The following is a 21,446-nucleotide window of genomic DNA, read 5'->3' as shown; positions in this document are numbered from 1 at the left end:
TTTTGCTTGTTTGTTTGTTTGTTTCTTTCTTTCTTTACTTGTTTGTTTTTCTCTCTTTTCCTGGCTTTGCAACAGAAGCAAGCACGATATGCAAAATATTTGGAGTTCAATGTTTTGGCCCACGCTGCATTATTATTTTCCCCTTTCCCGACACCACACTTTAGAAAGAAATCCTTCGTGTGGGTATCGAGAAGGATTGGCACCATGGGCTCGCCGTGGATGACTTCAGGTACACGGTGTGCAAAAGTGCAAGATGGGCGTTGTTCTATCGTGCTCACAGAAGTTTTGATCTTGGTGTTCCAAACAAGGACTGTTTTGAGCGAGGAAGCTTTTTTGTGGCAGGAGGGAAGGGTTAACCAGAGGACAAGAAGATAAGGTGATTCGCATTCGAAGCAGACGTACAAGGAAAGAAGGATTAGTTCAGGCAGCATGTTGTTGTGTGAGCTGACTGAAAGTCGTGTGCTTTCAGATTGAATGTTAACATTCAAGAGAGAATGGCAGGATGCTGCAAGGGAATTAAAAAAAAAATCAGGGCCGAGGCTGATCACTCGAATACGTTGAGTAGCTCTTGCAAAGGGATCGCACAGGCTATGTGTATTGGGCATGTAGCATTCCCAACACTTTCTTCAGTGCCTCTGAGCACCTTGTCTCGTTGCACTTGTTACTGAGCCATTCGAGGTTATTAACCTTTGCCACCTTTCACTTCTTTCCGTCCAGGTGGCCCTTGCTGAAGTTTGATGGCGTACAAGGTGTGTGACCTTCCTCCTCAGATTGTCTATCTGCCTTGAACAGGTGGTGGTGTGTGGCTGCTAGAGGGTCATTTTGCTGTCAGACTATGAACGCAATGGTGTTGCTGCCGCGTGAAAGATGTAGTGAAATGTGTTGCGTCGTGGCTTATAAAGCATGTTGGTTGGAGAAAGCGTCGCGGTTTAATGAAGCAATGAAATGTGCCAAGGAAAATGTGTTCAGTGCATTTTGAATGAGCCGCTTTGTGAATGCAAAGAAGAGAAAGTGGCCAGTCTGATGAGTAAAGAGCGGATGTTGTGCGGTGATTGTGATAGGCGGATTTGTGGAACATGTTTGCTGTTGATAGTTTTGATAAAACGGGTGGCGGGCCGCGTACGTGTTGTGGATGAGAGTCTCCATGCGGCAGTGCAAAGCGATTTGGAATTCAAAAAGTTCCCCCGACCAGCTCTCGGGTGGCCTCAGCAACGCTCACGCCTCCCCGGCGGGGAATTGAACCACGGTCTCCCGCGTGACAGGCAGGGATACTCACCACTATACTAACGAGGAAGCACACAGCAATGCTTCCTACAGTTTGCCAGAGATTGCCAGCCACCTTTGGGCTTCATAGATGTTGTGTCAGCTTGGAGGGGGCACGTTTCCATCACCATTTAGGCTTCTGCTTTGGAGCCAGGCAGCCGACGCAGTACCACCGCTAAAGCTCTTGACTCAATCAATTCAATTTTATCCCTCATCCCACATCATTGATGTTACATCGCACAGTGATTTGCCTCCTCTCTGTGATGGCATACATTCAACACTTTCATCCAGTTCAGTCCTGTGACAGCTGCAGAGATCTGGACGGCGGATTCGCACTTTTGCGGGCTTGATATTGCACATCATCGGCCACTACAGGCAAGCAGGAAACGCATATGATTTTTTTTGCTTGTTTGTTTGTTTGTTTCTTTCTTTCTTTACTTGTTTGTTTTTCTCTCTTTTCCTGGCTTTGCAACAGAAGCAAGCACGATATGCAAAATATTTGGAGTTCAATGTTTTGGCCCACGCTGCATTATTCTTTTCCCCTTTCCCGACACCACACTTTAGAAAGAAATCCTTCGTGTGGGTATCGAGAAGGATTGGCACCATGGGCTCGCCGTGGATGACTTCAGGTACACGGTGTGCAAAAGTGCAAGATGGGCGTTGTTCTCTCGTGCTCACAGAAGTTTTGATCTTGGTGTTCCAAACAAGCACTGTTTTGAGCGAGCAAGCTTTTTTGTGGCAGGAGGGAATGGTTAACCAGAGGACAAGAAGATAAGGTGATTCGCATTCGAAGCAGACGTACAAGGAAAGAAGGATTAGTTTAGGCAGCATGTTGTTGTGTGAGCTGACTGAAAGTCGTGTGCTTTCAGATTGAATGTTAACATTCAAGAGAGAATGGCAGGATGCTGCAAGGGAATTAAAAAAAAAATCAGGGCCGAGGGCTGATCACTCGAATACGTTGAGTAGCTCTTGCAAAGGGATCGCACAGGCTATGTGTATTGGGCATGTTGCATTCCCAACACTTTCTTCAGTGCCTCTGAGCACCTTGTCTCGTTGCACTTGTTACTGAGCCATTCGAGGTTATTAACCTTTGCCACCTTTCACTTCTTTCCGTCCAGGTGGCCCTTGCTGAAGTTTGATGGCGTACAAGGTGTGTGACCTTCCTCCTCAGATTGTCTATCTGCCTTGAACAGGTGGTGGTGTGTGGCTGCTAGAGGGTCATTTTGCTGTCAGACTATGAACGCAATGGTGTTGCTGCCGCGTGAAAGATGTAGTGTAATGTGTTGCGTCGTGGCTTATTAAGCATGTTGGTTGTAGAAAGCGTCGCGGTTTAATGAAGCAATGAAATGTGCCAAGGAAAATGTGTTTAGTGCATTTTGAATGAGCCGCTTTGTGAATGCAAAGAAGAGAAAGTGGCAAGTCTGATGAGTGAAGAGCGGATGTTGTGCGGTGATTGTGATAGGCGGATGTGTGGAACATGTTTGCTGTTGATAGTTTTGATAAAACGGGTGGCGGGCCGCGTACGTGTTGTGGGTGAGAGTCTCCATGCGGCAGTGCCAAGCGATTTGGAATTCACAAAGTTTCCCTTAACAGCTCTCGGGTGGCCTCAGCAGAATTCACGCCTCCACTTCGGGGAATTGAACCCCGGTCTCCCGCGTGACAGGCGGGGATACTCACCACTATACTAACGAGGAAGCACACAGGTAGCCTTCCTACAGTATGCCAGAGATTGCCAGCCACCTTTGGGCTTCATTGATGTTGTGCTAGCTTGGAGGGGGCACGTTTCCATCACCATTTAGGCTTCTACTTTGGAGCCAGGCAGCCGACGCAGTACCACCGCTAAAGCTCTTGACTCAATCAATTCAATTTTATCCCTCATCCCACATCATTGATGTTACATCGCACAGTGATTTGCCTCCTCTCTGTGATGGCATACATTCAACACTTTCATCCAGTTCAGTCCTGTGACAGCTGCAGAGATCTGGACGGCGGATTCGCACTTTTGCGGGCTTGATATTGCACATCATCGGCCACTACAGGCAAGCAGGAAACGCATATGATTTTTTTTTGCTTGTTTGTTTGTTTGTTTCTTTCTTTCTTTACTTGTTTGTTTTTCTCTCTTTTCCTGGCTTTGCAACAGAAGCAAGCACGATATGCAAAATATTTGGAGTTCAATGTTTTGGCCCACGCTGCATTATTCTTTTCCCCTTTCCCGACACCACACTTTAGAAAGAAATCCTTCGTGTGGGTATCGAGAAGGATTGGCACCATGGGCTCGCCGTGGATGACTTCAGGTACACGGTGTGCAAAAGTGCAAGATGGGCGTTGATCTATCGTGCTCACAGAAGTTTTGATCTTGGTGTTCCAAACAAGGACTGTTTTGAGCTTGCAAGCTTTTTTGTGGCAGGAGGGAAGGGTTAACGGGAGGACAAGAAGATAAGGTGATTCGCATTCGATGCAGACGTAAAAGGAAAGAAGGATTAGTTTAGGCAGCATATTGTTGTGTGAGCTGACTGAAAGTCGTGTGCTTTCAGATTGAATGTTAACATTCAAGAGAGAATGGCAGGATGCTGCAAGGGAATTAAAAAAAATAATCAGGGCCGAGGGCTGATCACTCGAATACGTTGAGTAGCTCTTGCAAAGGGATCGCACAGGCTATGTGTATTGGGCATGCAGCATTCCCAACACTTTCTTCAGTGCCTCTGAGCACCTTGTCTCGTGGCGCTTGTTACTGAGCCATTCGAGGTTATTAACCTTTGCCACCTTTCACTTCTTTCCGTCCAGGTGGCCCTTGCTGAAGTTTGATGGCGTACAAGGTGTGTGACCTTCCTCCTCAGATTGTCTATCTGCCTTGAACAGGTGGTGGTGTGTGGCTGCTAGAGGGTCATTTTGCTGTCAGACTATGAACGCAATGGTGTTGCTGCCGCGTGAAAGATGTAGTGAAATGTGTTGCGTCGTGGCTTAGAAAGCATGTTGGTTGTCGAAAGCGTCGCGGTTTAATGAAGCAATGAAATGTGCCAAGGAAAATGTGTTTAGTGCATTTTGAATGAGATGCTTTGTGAATGCAAAGAAGAGAAAGTGGCCAGTCTGATGAGTAAAGAGTGGATGTTGTGCGGTGATTGTGATAGGCGGATGTGTGGAACATGTTTGCTGTTGATAGTTTTGATAAAACGGGTGGCGGGCCGCATACGTGTTGTGGATGAGAGTCTCCATGCGGCAGTGCAAAGCGATTTGGAATTCAAAAAGTTTCCCCTAGCAGCTCTCGGGTGGCCTCAGCAACGCTCACGCCTCCCCGTCGGGGAATTGAACCCCGGTCTCCCGCGTGACAGGCGGGGATACTCCCCACTATACTAACGAGGAAGCACACAGTGACGCTTCCTACAGTTTGCCAGAGATTGCCAGCCACCTTTGGGCTTCATCGATGTAGTGTCAGCTTGGAGGGGGCACGTTTCCATCACCATTTAGGCTTCTGCTTTGGAGCCAGGCAGCCGACGCAGTACCACCGCTAAAGCTCTTGACTCAATCAATTCAATTTTATCCCTCATCCCACATCACTGATGTTACATCGCACAGTGATTTGCCTCCTCTCTGTGATGGCATACATTCAACACTTACATCCAGTTCAGTCCTGTGACAGCTGCAGAGATCTGGACGGCGGATTCGCACTTTTGCGGGCTTGATATTGCACATCATCGGCCACTACAGGCAAGCAGGAAACGCATATGATTTTTTTTGCTTGTTTGTTTGTTTGTTTCTTTCTTTCTTTACTTGTTTGTTTTTCTCTCTTTTCCTGGCTTTGCAAACAGAAGCAAGCACGATATGCAAAATATTTGGAGTTCAATGTTTTGGCCCACGCTGCATTATTCTTTTCCCCTTTCCCGACACCACACTTTAGAAAGAAATCCTTCGTGTGGGTATCGAGAAGGATTGGCACCATGGTCTCGCCGTGGATGACTTCAGGTACACGGTGTGCAAAAGTGCAAGATGGGCGTTGTTCTATCGTGCTCACAGAAGTTTTGATCTTGGTGTTCCAAACAAGCACTGTTTTGAGCGAGCAAGCTTTTTTGTGGCAGGAGGGAATGGTTAACCAGAGGACAAGAAGATAAGGTGATTCGCATTCGAAGCAGACGTACAAGGAAAGAAGGATTAGTTTAGGCAGCATGTTGTTGTGTGAGCTGACTGAAAGTCGTGTGCTTTCAGATTGAATGTTAACATTCAAGAGAGAATGGCAGGATGCTGCAAGGGAATTAAAAAAAAAATCAGGGCCGAGGGCTGATCACTCGAATACGTTGAGTAGCTCTTGCAAAGGGATCGCACAGGCTATGTGTATTGGGCATGTAGCATTCCCAACACTTTCTTCAGTGCCTCTGAGCACCTTGTCTCTTTGCGCTTGTTACTGAGCCATTCGAGGTTATTAACCTTTGCCACCTTTCACTTCTTTCCGTCCAGGTGGCCCTTGCTGAAGTTTGATGGCGTACAAGGTGTGTGACCTTCCTCCTCAGATTGTCTATCTGCCTTGAACAGGTGGTGGTGTGTGGCTGCTAGAGGGTCATTTTGCTGTCAGACTATGAACGCAATGGTGTTGCTGCCGCGTGAAAGATGTAGTGTAATGTGTTGCGTCGTGGCTTATTAAGCATGTTGGTTGTAGAAAGCGTCGCGGTTTAATGAAGCAATGAAATGTGCCAAGGAAAATGTGTTTAGTGCATTTTGAATGAGCCGCTTCGTGAATGCAAAGAAGAGAAAGTGGCCAGTCTGATGAGTAAAGAGCGGATGTTGTGCGGTGGTTGTGATAGGCGGATGTGTGGAACATGTTTGCTGCTGATAGTTTTGATAAAACGGGTGGCGGGCCGCGTACGTGTTGTGGATGAGAGTCTCCATGCGGCAGTGCAAAGCGATTTGGAATTCAAAAAGTTTCCCCGACCAGCTCTCGGGTAGTCTCAGCAACGCTCACGCCTCCCCGTCGGGGAATTGAACCCCGGTCTCCCGCGTGACAGGCGGGGATACTCACCACTATACTAACGAGGAAGCACGTGGATCCTCTTCCTCCAGTTTTCCAGAGATTGCCAGCCACCTTTGGGCTTCATAGATGTTGTGTCAGCTTGCAGGGGGGCACGTTTCCATCACCATTTAGGCTTCTACTTTGGAGCCAGGCAGCCGACGCAGTACCACCGCTAAAGCTCTTGACTCAATCAATTAAATTTTATCCCTCATCCCACATCATTGATGTTACATCGCACAGTGATTTGCCTCCTCTCTGTGATGGCATACATTCAACACTTTCATCCAGTTCAGTACTGTGACAGCTGCAGAGATCTGGACGGCGGATTCGCACTTTTGCGGGCTTGATATTGCACATCATCGGCCACTACAGGCAAGCAGGAAACGCATATGGTTTTTTTTGCTTGTTTGTTTGTTTGTTTCTTTCTTTCTTTACTTGTTTGTTTTTCTCTCTTTTCCTGGCTTTGCAACAGAAGCAAGCACGATATGCAAAATACTTGGAGTTCAATGTTTTGGCCCACGCTGCATTATTCCTTTCCCCTTTCCCGACACCACACTTTAGAAAGAAATCCTTCGTGTGGGTATCGAGAAGGATTGGCACCATGGGCTCGCCGTGGATGAGTTCAGGTACACGGTGTGCAAAAGTGCAAGATGGGCGTTGCTCTCTCGTGCTCACAGATGTTTTGATCTTGGTGTTCCAAACAAGGACTGTTTTGAGCGAGAAAGCTTTTTTGTGGCAGGAGGGAAGGGTTAACCAGAGGACAAGAAGATAAGGTGATTCGCATTCGAAGCAGACGTACAAGGAAAGAAGGATTAGTTTAGGCAGCATGTTGTTGTGTGAGCTGACTGAAAGTCGTGTGCTTTCAGATTGAATGTTAACATTCAAGAGAGAATGGCAGGATGCTGCAAGGGAATTTAAAAAAATCAGGGCCGAGGGCTGATCACTCGAATACGTTGAGTAGCTCTTGCAAAGGGATCGCACAGGCTATGTGTATTGGGCATGTAGCATTCCCAAAACTTTCTTCAGTGCCTCTGAGCATCTTGTCTCGTTGCGCTTGTTACTGAGCCATTCGACGTTATTAACCTTTGCCACCTTTCACTTCTTTCCGTCCAGGTGGCCCTTGCTGAAGTTTGATGGCGTACAAGGTGTGTGACCTTCCTCCTCAGATTGTCTATCTGCCTTGAACAGGTGGTGGTGTGTGGCTGCTAGAGGGCTATTTTGCTGTCAGACTATGAACGCAATGGTGTTGCTGCCGCGTGAAAGATGTAGTGAAATGTGTTGCGTCGTGGCTTATAAAGCATGTTGGTTGTAGAAAGCGTCGCGGTTTAATGAAGCAATGAAATGTGCCAAGGAAAATGTGTTTAGTGCATTTTGAATGAGCCGCTTTGTGAATGCAAAGAAGAGAAAGTGGCCAGTCTGATGAGTAAAGAGCGGATGTTGTGCGGTGATTGTGATAGGCGGATGTGTGGAACATGTTTGCTGTTGATAGTTTTGATAAAACGGGTGGTGGGCCGCGTACGTGTTGTGGATGAGAGTCTCCATGCGGCAGTGCAAAGCGATTTGGAATTCAAAAAGTTTCCCCTAGCAGCTCTCGGGTGGCCTCAGCAACGCTCACGCCTCCCCGTCGGGGAATTGAACCCCGGTCTCCCGCGTGACAGGCGGGGATACTCCCCACTATACTAACGAGGAAGCACACAGTGACGCTTCCTACAGTTTGCCAGAGATTGCCAGCCACCTTTGGGCTTCATCGATGTAGTGTCAGCTTGGAGGGGGCACGTTTCCATCACCATTTAGGCTTCTGCTTTGGAGCCAGGCAGCCGACGCAGTACCACCGCTAAAGCTCTTGACTCAATCAATTCAATTTTATCCCTCATCCCACATCACTGATGTTACATCGCACAGTGATTTGCCTCCTCTCTGTGATGGCATACATTCAACACTTACATCCAGTTCAGTCCTGTGACAGCTGCAGAGATCTGGACGGCGGATTCGCACTTTTGCGGGCTTGATATTGCACATCATCGGCCACTACAGGCAAGCAGGAAACGCATATGATTTTTTTTGCTTGTTTGTTTGTTTGTTTCTTTCTTTCTTTACTTGTTTGTTTTTCTCTCTTTTCCTGGCTTTGCAAACAGAAGCAAGCACGATATGCAAAATATTTGGAGTTCAATGTTTTGGCCCACGCTGCATTATTCTTTTCCCCTTTCCCGACACCACACTTTAGAAAGAAATCCATCGTGTGGGTATCGAGAAGGATTGGCACCATGGTCTCGCCGTGGATGACTTCAGGTACACGGTGTGCAAAAGTGCAAGATGGGCGTTGTTCTATCGTGCTCACAGAAGTTTTGATCTTGGTGTTCCAAACAAGCACTGTTTTGAGCGAGCAAGCTTTTTTGTGGCAGGAGGGAATGGTTAACCAGAGGACAAGAAGATAAGGTGATTCGCATTCGAAGCAGACGTACAAGGAAAGAAGGATTAGTTTAGGCAGCATGTTGTTGTGTGAGCTGACTGAAAGTCGTGTGCTTTCAGATTGAATGTTAACATTCAAGAGAGAATGGCAGGATGCTGCAAGGGAATTAAAAAAAAAATCAGGGCCGAGGGCTGATCACTCGAATACGTTGAGTAGCTCTTGCAAAGGGATCGCACAGGCTATGTGTATTGGGCATGTAGCATTCCCAACACTTTCTTCAGTGCCTCTGAGCACCTTGTCTCTTTGCGCTTGTTACTGAGCCATTCGAGGTTATTAACCTTTGCCACCTTTCACTTCTTTCCGTCCAGGTGGCCCTTGCTGAAGTTTGATGGCGTACAAGGTGTGTGACCTTCCTCCTCAGATTGTCTATCTGCCTTGAACAGGTGGTGGTGTGTGGCTGCTAGAGGGTCATTTTGCTGTCAGACTATGAACGCAATGGTGTTGCTGCCGCGTGAAAGATGTAGTGTAATGTGTTGCGTCGTGGCTTATTAAGCATGTTGGTTGTAGAAAGCGTCGCGGTTTAATGAAGCAATGAAATGTGCCAAGGAAAATGTGTTTAGTGCATTTTGAATGAGCCGCTTCGTGAATGCAAAGAAGAGAAAGTGGCCAGTCTGATGAGTAAAGAGCGGATGTTGTGCGGTGGTTGTGATAGGCGGATGTGTGGAACATGTTTGCTGCTGATAGTTTTGATAAAACGGGTGGCGGGCCGCGTACGTGTTGTGGATGAGAGTCTCCATGCGGCAGTGCAAAGCGATTTGGAATTCAAGAAGTTTCCCCGACCAGCTCTCGGGTAGTCTCAGCAACGCTCACGCCTCCCCGTCGGGGAATTGAACCCCGGTCTCCCGCGTGACAGGCGGGGATACTCACCACAAAACTAACGAGGAAGCACGTGGATCCTCTTCCTCCAGTTTTCCAGAGATTGCCAGCCACCTTTGGGCTTCATAGATGTTGTGTCAGCTTGCAGGGGGGCACGTTTCCATCACCATTTAGGCTTCTACTTTGGAGCCAGGCAGCCGACGCAGTACCACCGCTAAAGCTCTTGACTCAATCAATTAAATTTTATCCCTCATCCCACATCATTGATGTTACATCGCACAGTGATTTGCCTCCTCTCTGTGATGGCATACATTCAACACTTTCATCCAGTTCAGTACTGTGACAGCTGCAGAGATCTGGACGGCGGATTCGCACTTTTGCGGGCTTGATATTGCACATCATCGGCCACTACAGGCAAGCAGGAAACGCATATGGTTTTTTTTGCTTGTTTGTTTGTTTGTTTCTTTCTTTCTTTACTTGTTTGTTTTTCTCTCTTTTCCTGGCTTTGCAACAGAAGCAAGCACGATATGCAAAATACTTGGAGTTCAATGTTTTGGCCCACGCTGCATTATTCCTTTCCCCTTTCCCGACACCACACTTTAGAAAGAAATCCTTCGTGTGGGTATCGAGAAGGATTGGCACCATGGGCTCGCCGTGGATGAGTTCAGGTACACGGTGTGCAAAAGTGCAAGATGGGCGTTGCTCTCTCGTGCTCACAGATGTTTTGATCTTGGTGTTCCAAACAAGGACTGTTTTGAGCGAGAAAGCTTTTTTGTGGCAGGAGGGAAGGGTTAACCAGAGGACAAGAAGATAAGGTGATTCGCATTCGAAGCAGACGTACAAGGAAAGAAGGATTAGTTTAGGCAGCATGTTGTTGTGTGAGCTGACTGAAAGTCGTGTGCTTTCAGATTGAATGTTAACATTCAAGAGAGAATGGCAGGATGCTGCAAGGGAATTTAAAAAAATCAGGGCCGAGGGCTGATCACTCGAATACGTTGAGTAGCTCTTGCAAAGGGATCGCACAGGCTATGTGTATTGGGCATGTAGCATTCCCAAAACTTTCTTCAGTGCCTCTGAGCATCTTGTCTCGTTGCGCTTGTTACTGAGCCATTCGACGTTATTAACCTTTGCCACCTTTCACTTCTTTCCGTCCAGGTGGCCCTTGCTGAAGTTTGATGGCGTACAAGGTGTGTGACCTTCCTCCTCAGATTGTCTATCTGCCTTGAACAGGTGGTGGTGTGTGGCTGCTAGAGGGCTATTTTGCTGTCAGACTATGAACGCAATGGTGTTGCTGCCGCGTGAAAGATGTAGTGAAATGTGTTGCGTCGTGGCTTATAAAGCATGTTGGTTGTAGAAAGCGTCGCGGTTTAATGAAGCAATGAAATGTGCCAAGGAAAATGTGTTTAGTGCATTTTGAATGAGCCGCTTTGTGAATGCAAAGAAGAGAAAGTGGCCAGTCTGATGAGTAAAGAGCGGATGTTGTGCGGTGATTGTGATAGGCGGATGTGTGGAACATGTTTGCTGTTGATAGTTTTGATAAAACGGGTGGTGGGCCGCGTACGTGTTGTGGATGAGAGTCTCCATGCGGCAGTGCAAAGCGATTTGGAATTCAGAAAGTTTTCCCTTCCCGCTCTCGGGTGGCCACAGCAATACTCACGCCTCCCCGTCGGGGAATTGAACCCCGGTCGCCCGCGTGACAGGCGGGGATACTCACCACTATACTAACGAGGAAGCACACAGAAAGGCTTCCTACAGTTTGCCAGAGATTGCCAGCCACCTTTGGGCTTCAGAGATGTTGTGTCAGCTTGGAGGGGGCACGTTTCCATCACCATTTAGGCTTCTACTTTGGAGCCAGGCAGCCGACGCAGTACCACCGCTAAAGCTCTTGACTCAATCAATTCAATTTTATCCCTCATCCCACATCATTGATGTTACATCGCACAGTGATTTGCCTCCTCTCTGTGATGGCATACATTCAACACTTTCATCCAGTTCAGTCCTGTGACAGCTGCAGAGATCTGGACGGCGGATTCGCACTTTTGCGGGCTTGATATTGCACATCATCGGCCACTGCAGGCAAGCAGGAAACGCATATGATTTTTTTTTGCTTGTTTGCTTGTTTGTTTATTTCTTTCTTTACTTGTTTGTTTTTCTCTCTTTTCCTGGCTTTGCAACAGAAGCAAGCACGATATGCAAAATACTTGGAGTTCAATGTTTTGGCCCACGCTGCATTATTCTTTTCCCCTTTCCCGACACCACACTTTAGAAAGAAATCCTTCGTGTGGGTATCGAGAAGGATTGGCACCATGGGCTCGCCGTGGATGACTTCAGGTACACGGTGTGCAAAAGTGCAAGATGGGCGTTGTTCTCTCGTGCTCACAGAAGTTTTGATCTTGGTGTTCCAAACAAGGACTGTTTTGAGCGAGAAAGCTTTCTTGTGGCAGGAGGGAAGGGTTAACCAGGGGACAAGAAGATAAGGTGATTCGCATTCGAAGCAGACGTACAAGGAAAGAAGGATTAGTTTAGGCAGCATGTTGTTGTGTGAGCTGACTGAAAGTCGTGTCCTTTCAGATTGAATGTTAACATTCAAGAGAGAATGGCAGGATGCGGCAAGGGAATTAAAAAAAAATCAGGGCCGAGGGCTGATCACTCGAATAGGTTGAGTAGCTCTTTCAAAGGGATCGCACACGCTATGTGTATTGGGCATGTAGCATTCCCAACACTTTCTTCAGTGCCTCTGAGCACCTTGTCTCATTGCGCTTGTTACTGAGCCATTCAAGGTTATTGACCTTTGCCACCTTTCACTTCTTTCCGTCCAGGTGGCCCTTGCTGAAGTTTGATGGCGTACAAGGTGTGTGACCTTCCTCCTCAGATTATCTATCTGCCTTGAACAGGTGGTGGTGTGTGGCTGCTAGAGGGCTATTTTGCTGTCTGACTATGAACGCAATGGTGTTGCTGCCGTGTGAAAGATGTAGTGAAATGTGTTGCGTCGTGGCTTATAAAGCATGTTGGTTGTAGAAAGCGTCGCGGTTTAATGAAGCAATGAAATGTGCCAAGGAAAATGTGTTTAGTGCGTTTTGAATGAGCCGCTTTGTGAATGCAAAGAAGAGAAAGTGGCCAGTCTGATGAGTAAAGAGCGGATGTTGTTCGGTGATTGTGATAGGCGGATGTGTGGAACATGTTTGCTGTTGATAGTTTTGATAAAACGGGTGGCGGGCCGCGCACGTGTTGTGTATGAGAGTCTCCATGCGGCAGTGCAAAGCGATTTGGAATGCAAAAAGTTTCCCCTAACAGCTCTCGGGTGGCCTCAGCAACGCTCACGCCTCCCCGTCGGGGAAATGAACCCCGGGCTCCCGCGTGACAGGCGGGGATACTCACCACTATACTAACGAGGAAGCACACAGAAAGTCTTCCTACAGTTTGCCAGAGATTGCCAGCCAACTTTGGGCTTCAGAGCTGTTGTGTCAGCTTGGAGGGGGCACGTTTCCATCACCATTTAGGCTTCTACTTTGGAGCCAGGCAGCCGACGCAGTACCACCGCTAAAGCTCTTGACTCAATCAATTCAATTTTATCCCTCATCCCACATCATTGATGTTACAGCGCACAGTGATTTGCCTCCTCTCTGTGATGGCATACATTCAACACTTTCATCCAGTTCAGTCCTGTGACAGCTGCAGAGATCTGGACGGCGGATTCGCACTTTTGCGGGCTTGATATTGCACATCATCGGCCACTGCAGGCAAGCAGGAAACGCATATGGTTTTTTTTTTGCTTGTTTGCTTGTTTGTTTCTTTCTTTCTTTCCTTGTTTGTTTTTCTCTCTTTTCCTGGCTTTGCAACAGAAGCAAGCACGATATGCCAAAATATTTGGAGTTCAATGTTTTGGCCCACGCTGCATTATTCTTTTCCCCTTTCCCGACACCACACTTTAGAAAGAAATCCTTCGTGTCGGTATCGAGAAGGATTGGCACCATGGGCTCGCCGTGGATGACTTCAGGTACACGGTATGCAAAAGTGCAAGATGGGCGTTGTTCTATCGTGCTCACAGTCGTTTTGATCTTGGTGTTCCAAACAAGGACTGTTTTGAGCGAGAAAGCTTTTTTGTAGCAGGAGGGAAGGGTCAACCAGAGGACAAGAAGATAAGGTGATTCGCATTCGAAGCAGACGTACAAGGAAAGAAGGATTAGTTTAGGCAGCATGTTGTTGTGTGAGCTGACTGAAAGTCGTGTGCTTTCAGATTGAATGTTAACATTCAAGAGAGAATGGCAGGATGCTGCAAGGGAATTTAAAAAAAAATCAGGGCCGAGGGCTGATCACTCGAATACGTTGAGTAGCTCTTGCAAAGGGATCGCACAGGCTATGTGTATTGGGCATGTCGCATTCCCAACACTTTCTTCAGTGCCTCTGAGCACCTTGTCTCGTTGCGCTTGTTACTGAGCCATTCGAGGTTATTAACCTTTGCCACCTTTCACTTCTTTCCGTCCAGGTGGCCCTTGCTGAAGTTTGATGGCGTACAAGGTGTGTGACCTTCCTCCTCAGATTGTCTATCTGCCTTGAACAGGTGGTGGTGTGTGGCTGCTAGAGGGTCATTTTGCTGTCAGACTATGAACGCAATGGTGTTGCTGCCGCGTGAAAGATGTAGTGAAATGTGTTGCGTCGTGGCTTATAAAGCATGTTGGTCGTAGAAAGCGTCGCGGTTTAATGAAGCAATGAAATGTGCCAAGGAAAATGTGTTTAGTGCATTTTGAATGAGCCGCTTTGTGAATGCAAAGAAGAGAAAGTGGCCAGTCTGATGAGTAAAGAGCGGATGTTGTGCGGTGATTGTGATAGGCGGATGTGTGGAACATGTTTGCTGTTGATAGTTTTGATAAAACGGGTGGCGGGCCGCGTACGTGTTGTGGATGAGAGTCTCCATGCGGCAATGCAAAGCGATTTGGAATTCAAAAAGTTTTCTCTTTCCGCTCTCGGGTGGCCTCAGCAACGCTCACGCCTCCCCGTCGGGGAATTAAACCCCGGTCTCACGCGTGACAGGCGGGGATACTCACCACTCTGCTAACGAGGAAGCACATGGATCCTCTTCCTCCAGTTTTCCAGAGATTGCCAGCCACCGTTGGGCTTCATAGATGTTGTGTCAGCTTGCAGGGGGGCACGTTTCCATCACCATTTAGGCTTCTACTTTGGAGCCAGGCAGCCGACGCAGTACCACCGCTAAAGCTCTTGACTCAATCAATTCAATTTTATCCCTCATCCCACATCATTGATGTTACATCGCACAGTGATTTGCCTCCTCTCTGTGATGGCATACATGCAACACTTTCATCCAGTTCAGTCCTGTGACAGCTGCAGAGATCTGGACGGCGGATTCGCACTTTTGCGGGCTTGATATTGCACATCATCGGCCACTACAGGCAAGCAGGAAACGCATATGATTTTTTTTTGCTTGTTTGCTTGTTTGTTTCTTTCTTTCTTTACTTGTTTGTTTTTCTCTCTTTTCCTGGCTTTGCAACAGAAGCAAGCACGATATGCAAAATACTTGGAGTTCAATGTTTTGGCCCACGCTGCATTATTCTTTTCCCCTTTCCCGACACCACACTTTGGAAAGAAATCCTTCGTGTGGGTATCGAGAAGGATTGGCACCATGGGCTCGCCGTGGATGACTTCAGGTACACGGTGTGCAAAAGTGCAAGATGGGCGTTGTTCTCTCGTGCTCACAGAAGTTTTGATCTTGGTGTTCCAAACAAGGACTGTTTTGAGCGAGAAAGCTTTTTTGTGGCAGGAGGGAAGGGTTAACCAGAGGACAAGAAGATAAGGTGATTCGCATTCGAAGCAGACGTACAAGGAAAGAAGGATTAGTTTAGGCAGCATGTTGTTGTGTGAGCTGACTGAAAGTCGTGTGCTTTCAGATTGAATGTTAACATTCAAGAGAGAATGGCAGGATGCTGCAAGGGAATTAAAAAAAAATCAGGGCCGAGGGCTGATCACTCGAATACGTTGAGTAGCTCTTGCAAAGGGATCGCACAGGCTATGTGTATTGGGCATGTAGCATTCCCAACACTTTCTTCAGTGCCTCTGAGCACCTTGTCTCGTTGCGCTTGTTACTGAGCCATTCGAGGTTATTAACCTTTGCCACCTTTCACTTCTTTCCGTCCAGGTGGCCCTTGCTGAAGTTTGATGGCGTACAAGGTGTGTGACCTTCCTCCTCAGATTGTCTATCTGCCTTGAACAGGTGGTGGTGTGTGGCTGCTGGAGGGTTATTTTGCTGTCAGACTATGAACGCAATGGTGTTGCTGCCGCGTGAAAGAAGTAGTGAAATGTGTTGCGTCGTGGCTTATAAAGCATGTTGGTTGTAGAAAGCGTCGCGTTGTAATGAAGCAATGAAATGTGCCAAGGAAAATGTGTTTAGTGCATTTTGAATGAGCCGCTTTGTGAATGCCAGGAAGAGAAAGTGGCCAGTCTGATGAGTAAAGAGCGGATGTTGTGCGGTGATTGTGATAGGCGGATGTGTGGAACATGTTTGCTGTTGATAGTTTTGATAAAACGGGTGGCTTGCCACGTCCTTGTTGTGGATGAGAGTCTCCATGCGGCAGTGCAAAGCGATTTGGAATTCAAAAGTTTCCCCTAACAGCTCTCGGGTGGCCTCAGCAACGCTCACGCCTCCCCGTCGGGGAATTGAACCCCGGTCTCCCGCGTGACAGGCGGGGATACTCACCACTATAAAAGCGAAGAAGCACACAGAAAGGCTTTCTACAGTTTGCCAGAGATTGCCAGCCACCTTTGGGCTTCATGGATGTTGTGTCAGCTTGGAGGGGGCACGTTTCCATCACCATTTCGGCTTCTACTTTGGAGCCAGGCAGCCGACGCAGTACCACCGCTAAAGCTCTTGACTCAATCAATTCAATTTTATCCCTCATCCCACATCATTGATGTTACATCGCACAGTGATTTGCCTCCTCTCTGTGATGGCATACATTCAACACTTTCATCCAGTTCAGTCCTGTGACAGCTGCAGAGATCTGGACGGCGGATTCGCACTTTTGCGGGCATGATATTGCACATCATCGGCCACTACAGGCAAACAGGAAACGCATATGATTTTTTTTTTTGCTTGTTTGCTTGTTTGTTTCTTTCTTTCTTTACTTGTTTGTTTTTCTCTCTTTTCCTGGCTTTGCAACAGAAGCAAGCACGATATGCAAAATACTTGGAGTTCAATGTTTTGGCCCACGCTGCATTATTCTTTTCCCCTTTCCCGACACCACACTTTAGAAAGAAATCCTTCGTGTGGGTATCGAGAAGGATTGGCACCATGGGCTCGCCGTGGATGACTTCAGGTACACGGTGTGCAAAAGTGCAAGATGGGCGTTGTTCTCTCGTGCTCACGGAAGTTTTGATCTTGCTGTTCCAAACAAGGACTGTTTTGAGCGAGAAAGGTTTTTTGTGGCAGGAGGGAAGGGTTAACCAGAGGACAAGAAGATAAGGTGATTCGCATTCGAAGCAGACGTACAAGGAAAGAAGGATTAGTTTAGGCAGCATGTTGTTGTGTGAGCTGACTGAAAGTCGTGTGCTTTCAGATTGAATGTTAACATTTAGGAGAGAATGGCAGGATGCTGCAAGGGAATTAAAAAAAAAATCAGGGCCGAGGGCTGATCACTCGAATACGTTGAGTAGCTCTTGCAAAGGGATCGCACAGGCTATGTGTATTGGGCATGTAGCATTCCCAACACTTTCTTCAGTGCCTCTGAGCACCTTGTCTCGTTGCGCTTGTTACTGAGCCATTCGAGGTTATTAACCTTTGCCACCTTTCACTTCTTTCCGTCCAGGTGGCCCTTGCTGAAGTTTGATGGCGTACAAGGTGTGTGACCTTCTTCCTCAGATTGTCTATCTGCCTTGAACAGGTGGTGGTGTGTGGCTGCTAGAGGGTTATTTTGCTGTCAGACTATGAACGCAATGGTGTTGCTGCCGCGTGAAAGATGTCGTGAAATGTGTTGCGTCGTGGCTTATAAAGCATGTTGGTTGTAGAAAGCGTCGCGGTTTAATGAAGCAATGAAATGTGCCAAGGAAAATGTGTTTAGTGCATTTTGAATGAGCCGCTTTGTGAATGCAAAGAAGAGAAAGTGGCCAGTCTGATGAGTAAAGAGCGGATGTTGTGCGGTGATTGTGATAGGCGGATGTGTGGAACATGTTTGCTGTTGATAGTTTTGATAAAACGGGTGGCGGGCCGCGTCCGTGTTGTGGATGAGAGTCTCCATTCGGCAGTGCAAAGCGATTTGGAATTCAAAATGTTTTCTCTTGCCGCTCTCGGGTGGCCTCAGCAACGCTCACGCCTCCCCGTCGGCGAATTGAACCCCAGTCTCCCGCGTGACAGGCGGGGATACTCACCACTATACTAACGAGGAAGCACATGGAGCTGCTACCTCCAGTTTTCCAGAGATTGCCAGCCACCTTTGGGCTTCATAGATGTTGTGTCAGCTTGGAGGGGGGCACGTTTCCACCAAAATTTAGGCTTCTACTTTGGAGCCAGGCAGCCGACGCAGTACCACCGCTAAAGCTCTTGACTCAATCAATTCAATTTTATCCCTCATCCCACATCATTGATGTTACATCGCACAGTGATCTGCCTCCTCTCTGTGATGGCATACATTCAACACTTTCATCCAGTTCAGTCCTGTGACAGCTGCAGAGATCTGGACGGCGGATTCGCACTTTTGCGGGCTTGATATTGCACATCATCGGCCACTCCAGGCAAGCAGGAAACGCATATGGTTTTTTTTGCTTGTTTGTTTGTTTGTTTCTTTCTTTCTTTACTTGTTTGTTTTTCTCTCTTTTCCTGGCTTTGCAACAGAAGCAAGCATGATATGCAAAATATTTGGAGTTCAATGTTTTAGCCCACGCTGCATTATTCTTTTCCCCTTTCCCGACACCACACTTTAGAAAGAAATCCTTCGTGTGGGTATCGAGAAGGATTGGCACCATGGGCTCGCCGTGGATGACTTCAGGTACACGGTGTGCAAAAGTGCAAGATGGGCGTTGTTCTCTCGTGCTCACAGAAGTTTTGATCTTGGTGTTCCAAACAAGGACTGTTTTGAGCGAGAAAGCTTTTTTGTGGCAGGAGGGAAGGGTTAACCAGAGGACAAGGAGATAAGGTGATTCGCATTCGAAGCAGACGTACAAGGAAAGAAGGATTAGTTTAGGCAGCATGTTGTTGTGTGAGCTGACTGAAAGTCGTGTGCTTTCAGATTGAATGTTAACATTCAAGAGAGAATGGCAGGATGCTGCAAGGGAATTTAAAAAAATCAGGGCCGAGGGCTGATCACTCGAATACGTTGAGTAGCTCTTGCAAAGGGATCGCACAGGCTATGTGTATTGGGCATGTAGCATTCCCAACACTTTCTTCAGTGCCTCTGAGCACCTTGTCTCGTTGCGCTTGTTACTGAGCCATTCGAGGTTATTAACCTTTGCCACCTTTCACATCTTTCCGTCCAGGTGGCCCTTGCTGAAGTTTGATGGCGTACAAGGTGTGTGACCTTCCTCCTCAGATTGTCTATCTGCCTTGAACAGGTGGTGGTGTGTGGCTGCTGGAGGGTTATTTTGCTGTCAGACTATGAACGCAATGGTGTTGCTGCCGCGTGAAAGATGTCGTGAAATGTGTTGCGTCGTGGCTTATAAAGCATGTTGGTTGTAGAAAGCGTCGCGGTTGAATGAAGCAATGAAATGTGCCAAGGAAAATGTGTTTAGTGCATTTTGAATGAGCCGCTTTGTGAATGCAAAGAAGAGAAAGTGGCCAGTCTGATGAGTAAAGAGCGGATGTTGTGCGGTGATTGTGATAGGCGGATGTGTGGAACATATTTGCTGTTGATAGTTTTGATAAAACGGGTGGCGGGCCGCGTACGTGTTGTGGATGAGAGTCTCCATGCGGCAGCGCAAAGCGATTTGGAATTCTATAAGTTTTGTCTTACCGCGCTCGGGTGGCCTCAACAACGCTCACGCCTCCCCGTCGGGGAATTGAACCCTGGTCTCCCGCGTGACAGGCGGTGATACTCACCACTATACTAGCGAAGAAGCACAGAAAGACGCTTTCTACAGTTTGCCAGAGATTGCCAGCCACCTTTGGGCTTCATAGATGTTGTGTCAGCTTGCAGGGGGCACGTTAACATCACCATTTCGGCTACTACTTTAGAGCCAGGCAGCCGACGCAGTACCACCGCTAAAGCTCTTGACTCAATCAATTCAATTTTATCCCTTATCCCACATCATTGATGTTACATCGCACAGTGATTTGCCTCCTCTCTGTGATGGCATACATTCAACACTTTCATCCAGTTCAGTCCTGTGACAGCTGCAGAGATCTGGACGGCGGATTCGCACTTTTGCGGGCTTGATATTGCACATCATCGGCCACTACAGGCAAGCAGGAAACGCATGTGATTTTTTTTGCTTGTTTGCTTGTTTGTTTCTTTCTTTCTTTACTTGTTTGTTTTTCTCTCTTTTCCTGGCTTTGCAACAGAAGCAAGCACGATATGCAAAATACTTGGAGTTCAATGTTTTGGCCCACGCTGCATTATTCTTTTCCCCTTTCCCGACACCACACTTTAGAAAGAAATCCTTCGTGTGGGTATCGAGAAGGATTGGCACCATGGGCTAACCGTGGATGACTTCAGGTGCACGGTGTGCAAAAGTGCAAGATGGGGGTTGTTCTCTCGTGCTCACAGAAGTTTTGATCTTGGTGTTCCAAACAAGGACTGTTTTGAGCGAGAAAGCTTTTTTGTGGCAGGAGGGAAGGGTTAACCAGAGGACAAGAAGATCAATTGATTCGCATTCGAAGCAGACGTACAAGGAAAGAAGGATTAGTTTAGGCAGCATGTTGTTGTGTGAGCTGACTGAAAGTCGTGTGCTTTCAGATTGAATGTTAACATTCAAGAGAGAATGGCAGGATGCTGCAAGGGAATTAAAAAAAATCAGGGCCGAAGGCAGATCACTCGAATACGTTGAGTAGCTCTTGCAAAGGGATCGCACAGGCTATGTGTATTGGGCATGTAGCATTCTCAACACTTTCTTCAGTGCCTCTGAGCACCTTGTCTCGTTGCGCTTGTTACTGAGCCATTCGAGGTTATTAACCTTTGCCACCTTTCACGTCTTTCCGTCCAGGTGGCCCTTGCTGAAGTTTGATGGCGTACAAGGTGTGTGACCTTCTTCCTCAGATTGTCTATCTGCCTTGAACAGGTGGTGGTGTGTGGCTGCTAGAGGGTTATTTTGCTGTCAGACTATGAACGCAATGGTGTTGCTGCCGCGTGAAAGATGTCGTGAAATGTGTTGCGTCGTGGCTTATAAAGCATGTTGGTTGTAGAAAGCGTTGCGGTTTAATGAAGCAATGAAATGTGCCAAGGAAAATGTGTTTCGTGCATTTTGAATGAGCCGCTTTGCGAATGCAAAGAAGAGAAAGTGGCCAGTCTGATGAGTAACGAGCGGATGTTGTGCGGTGATTGTGATAGGCGGATGTGTGGAACATGTTTGCTGTTGATAGTTTAGATAAAACGGGTGGCGGGCCGCGTACGTGTTGTGGATGAGAGTCTCCATGCGGCAGTGCAAAGCGATTTGGAATTCAAAAAGTTTTCTCTTCCCGCTCTCGGGTGGCCTCAGCAACGCTCACGCCTCCCCGTCGGAGAATTGAACCCCAGTGTCCCGCGTGACAGGCGGGGATACTCACCACTATACTAACGAGGAAGCACACAGAGACGCTTTCTACAGTTTGCCAGAGATTGCCAGCCACCTTTGGGCTTCATAGATGTTGTGTCAGCTTGGAGGGGGTACGTTTCCATCACCATTTAGGCTTCTACTTTGGAGCCAGGCAGCCGACGCAGTACCACCGCTAAAGCTCTTGACTCAATCAATTCAATTTTATCC

General features: G+C 47.5%; 5 non-coding genes across 5 annotated transcripts; all 5 read right to left on the bottom strand.

The window, feature by feature from the left end:
- Window positions 1–4,551: 4,551 nt before the first annotated feature.
- trnad-guc (transfer RNA aspartic acid (anticodon GUC)) lies at window positions 4,552–4,623 on the bottom strand. The gene has a single exon. It is a non-coding gene; the product is annotated as a tRNA-Asp (tRNA).
- A 1,593-nt stretch (window positions 4,624–6,216) lies between these two features.
- Window positions 6,217–6,288, bottom strand: trnad-guc (transfer RNA aspartic acid (anticodon GUC)). Its single transcript has one exon. It is a non-coding gene; the product is annotated as a tRNA-Asp (tRNA).
- A 1,591-nt stretch (window positions 6,289–7,879) lies between these two features.
- Window positions 7,880–7,951, bottom strand: trnad-guc (transfer RNA aspartic acid (anticodon GUC)). Its single transcript has one exon. It is a non-coding gene; the product is annotated as a tRNA-Asp (tRNA).
- Window positions 7,952–11,207: 3,256 nt separating this feature from the next.
- On the bottom strand, window positions 11,208–11,279 carry trnad-guc (transfer RNA aspartic acid (anticodon GUC)). Its single transcript has one exon. It is a non-coding gene; the product is annotated as a tRNA-Asp (tRNA).
- A 1,592-nt stretch (window positions 11,280–12,871) lies between these two features.
- Window positions 12,872–12,943, bottom strand: trnad-guc (transfer RNA aspartic acid (anticodon GUC)). The gene has a single exon. It is a non-coding gene; the product is annotated as a tRNA-Asp (tRNA).
- Window positions 12,944–21,446: the final 8,503 nt, after the last annotated feature.

This window comes from Heterodontus francisci, chromosome 34, assembly GCF_036365525.1.
Source record: "Heterodontus francisci isolate sHetFra1 chromosome 34, sHetFra1.hap1, whole genome shotgun sequence".
Classification (NCBI taxonomy): Eukaryota; Metazoa; Chordata; class Chondrichthyes; order Heterodontiformes; family Heterodontidae; genus Heterodontus; species Heterodontus francisci.
Note: the sequence above shows the minus strand (reverse complement) of the source record. Positions and strands in the feature narration are given on the sequence as shown.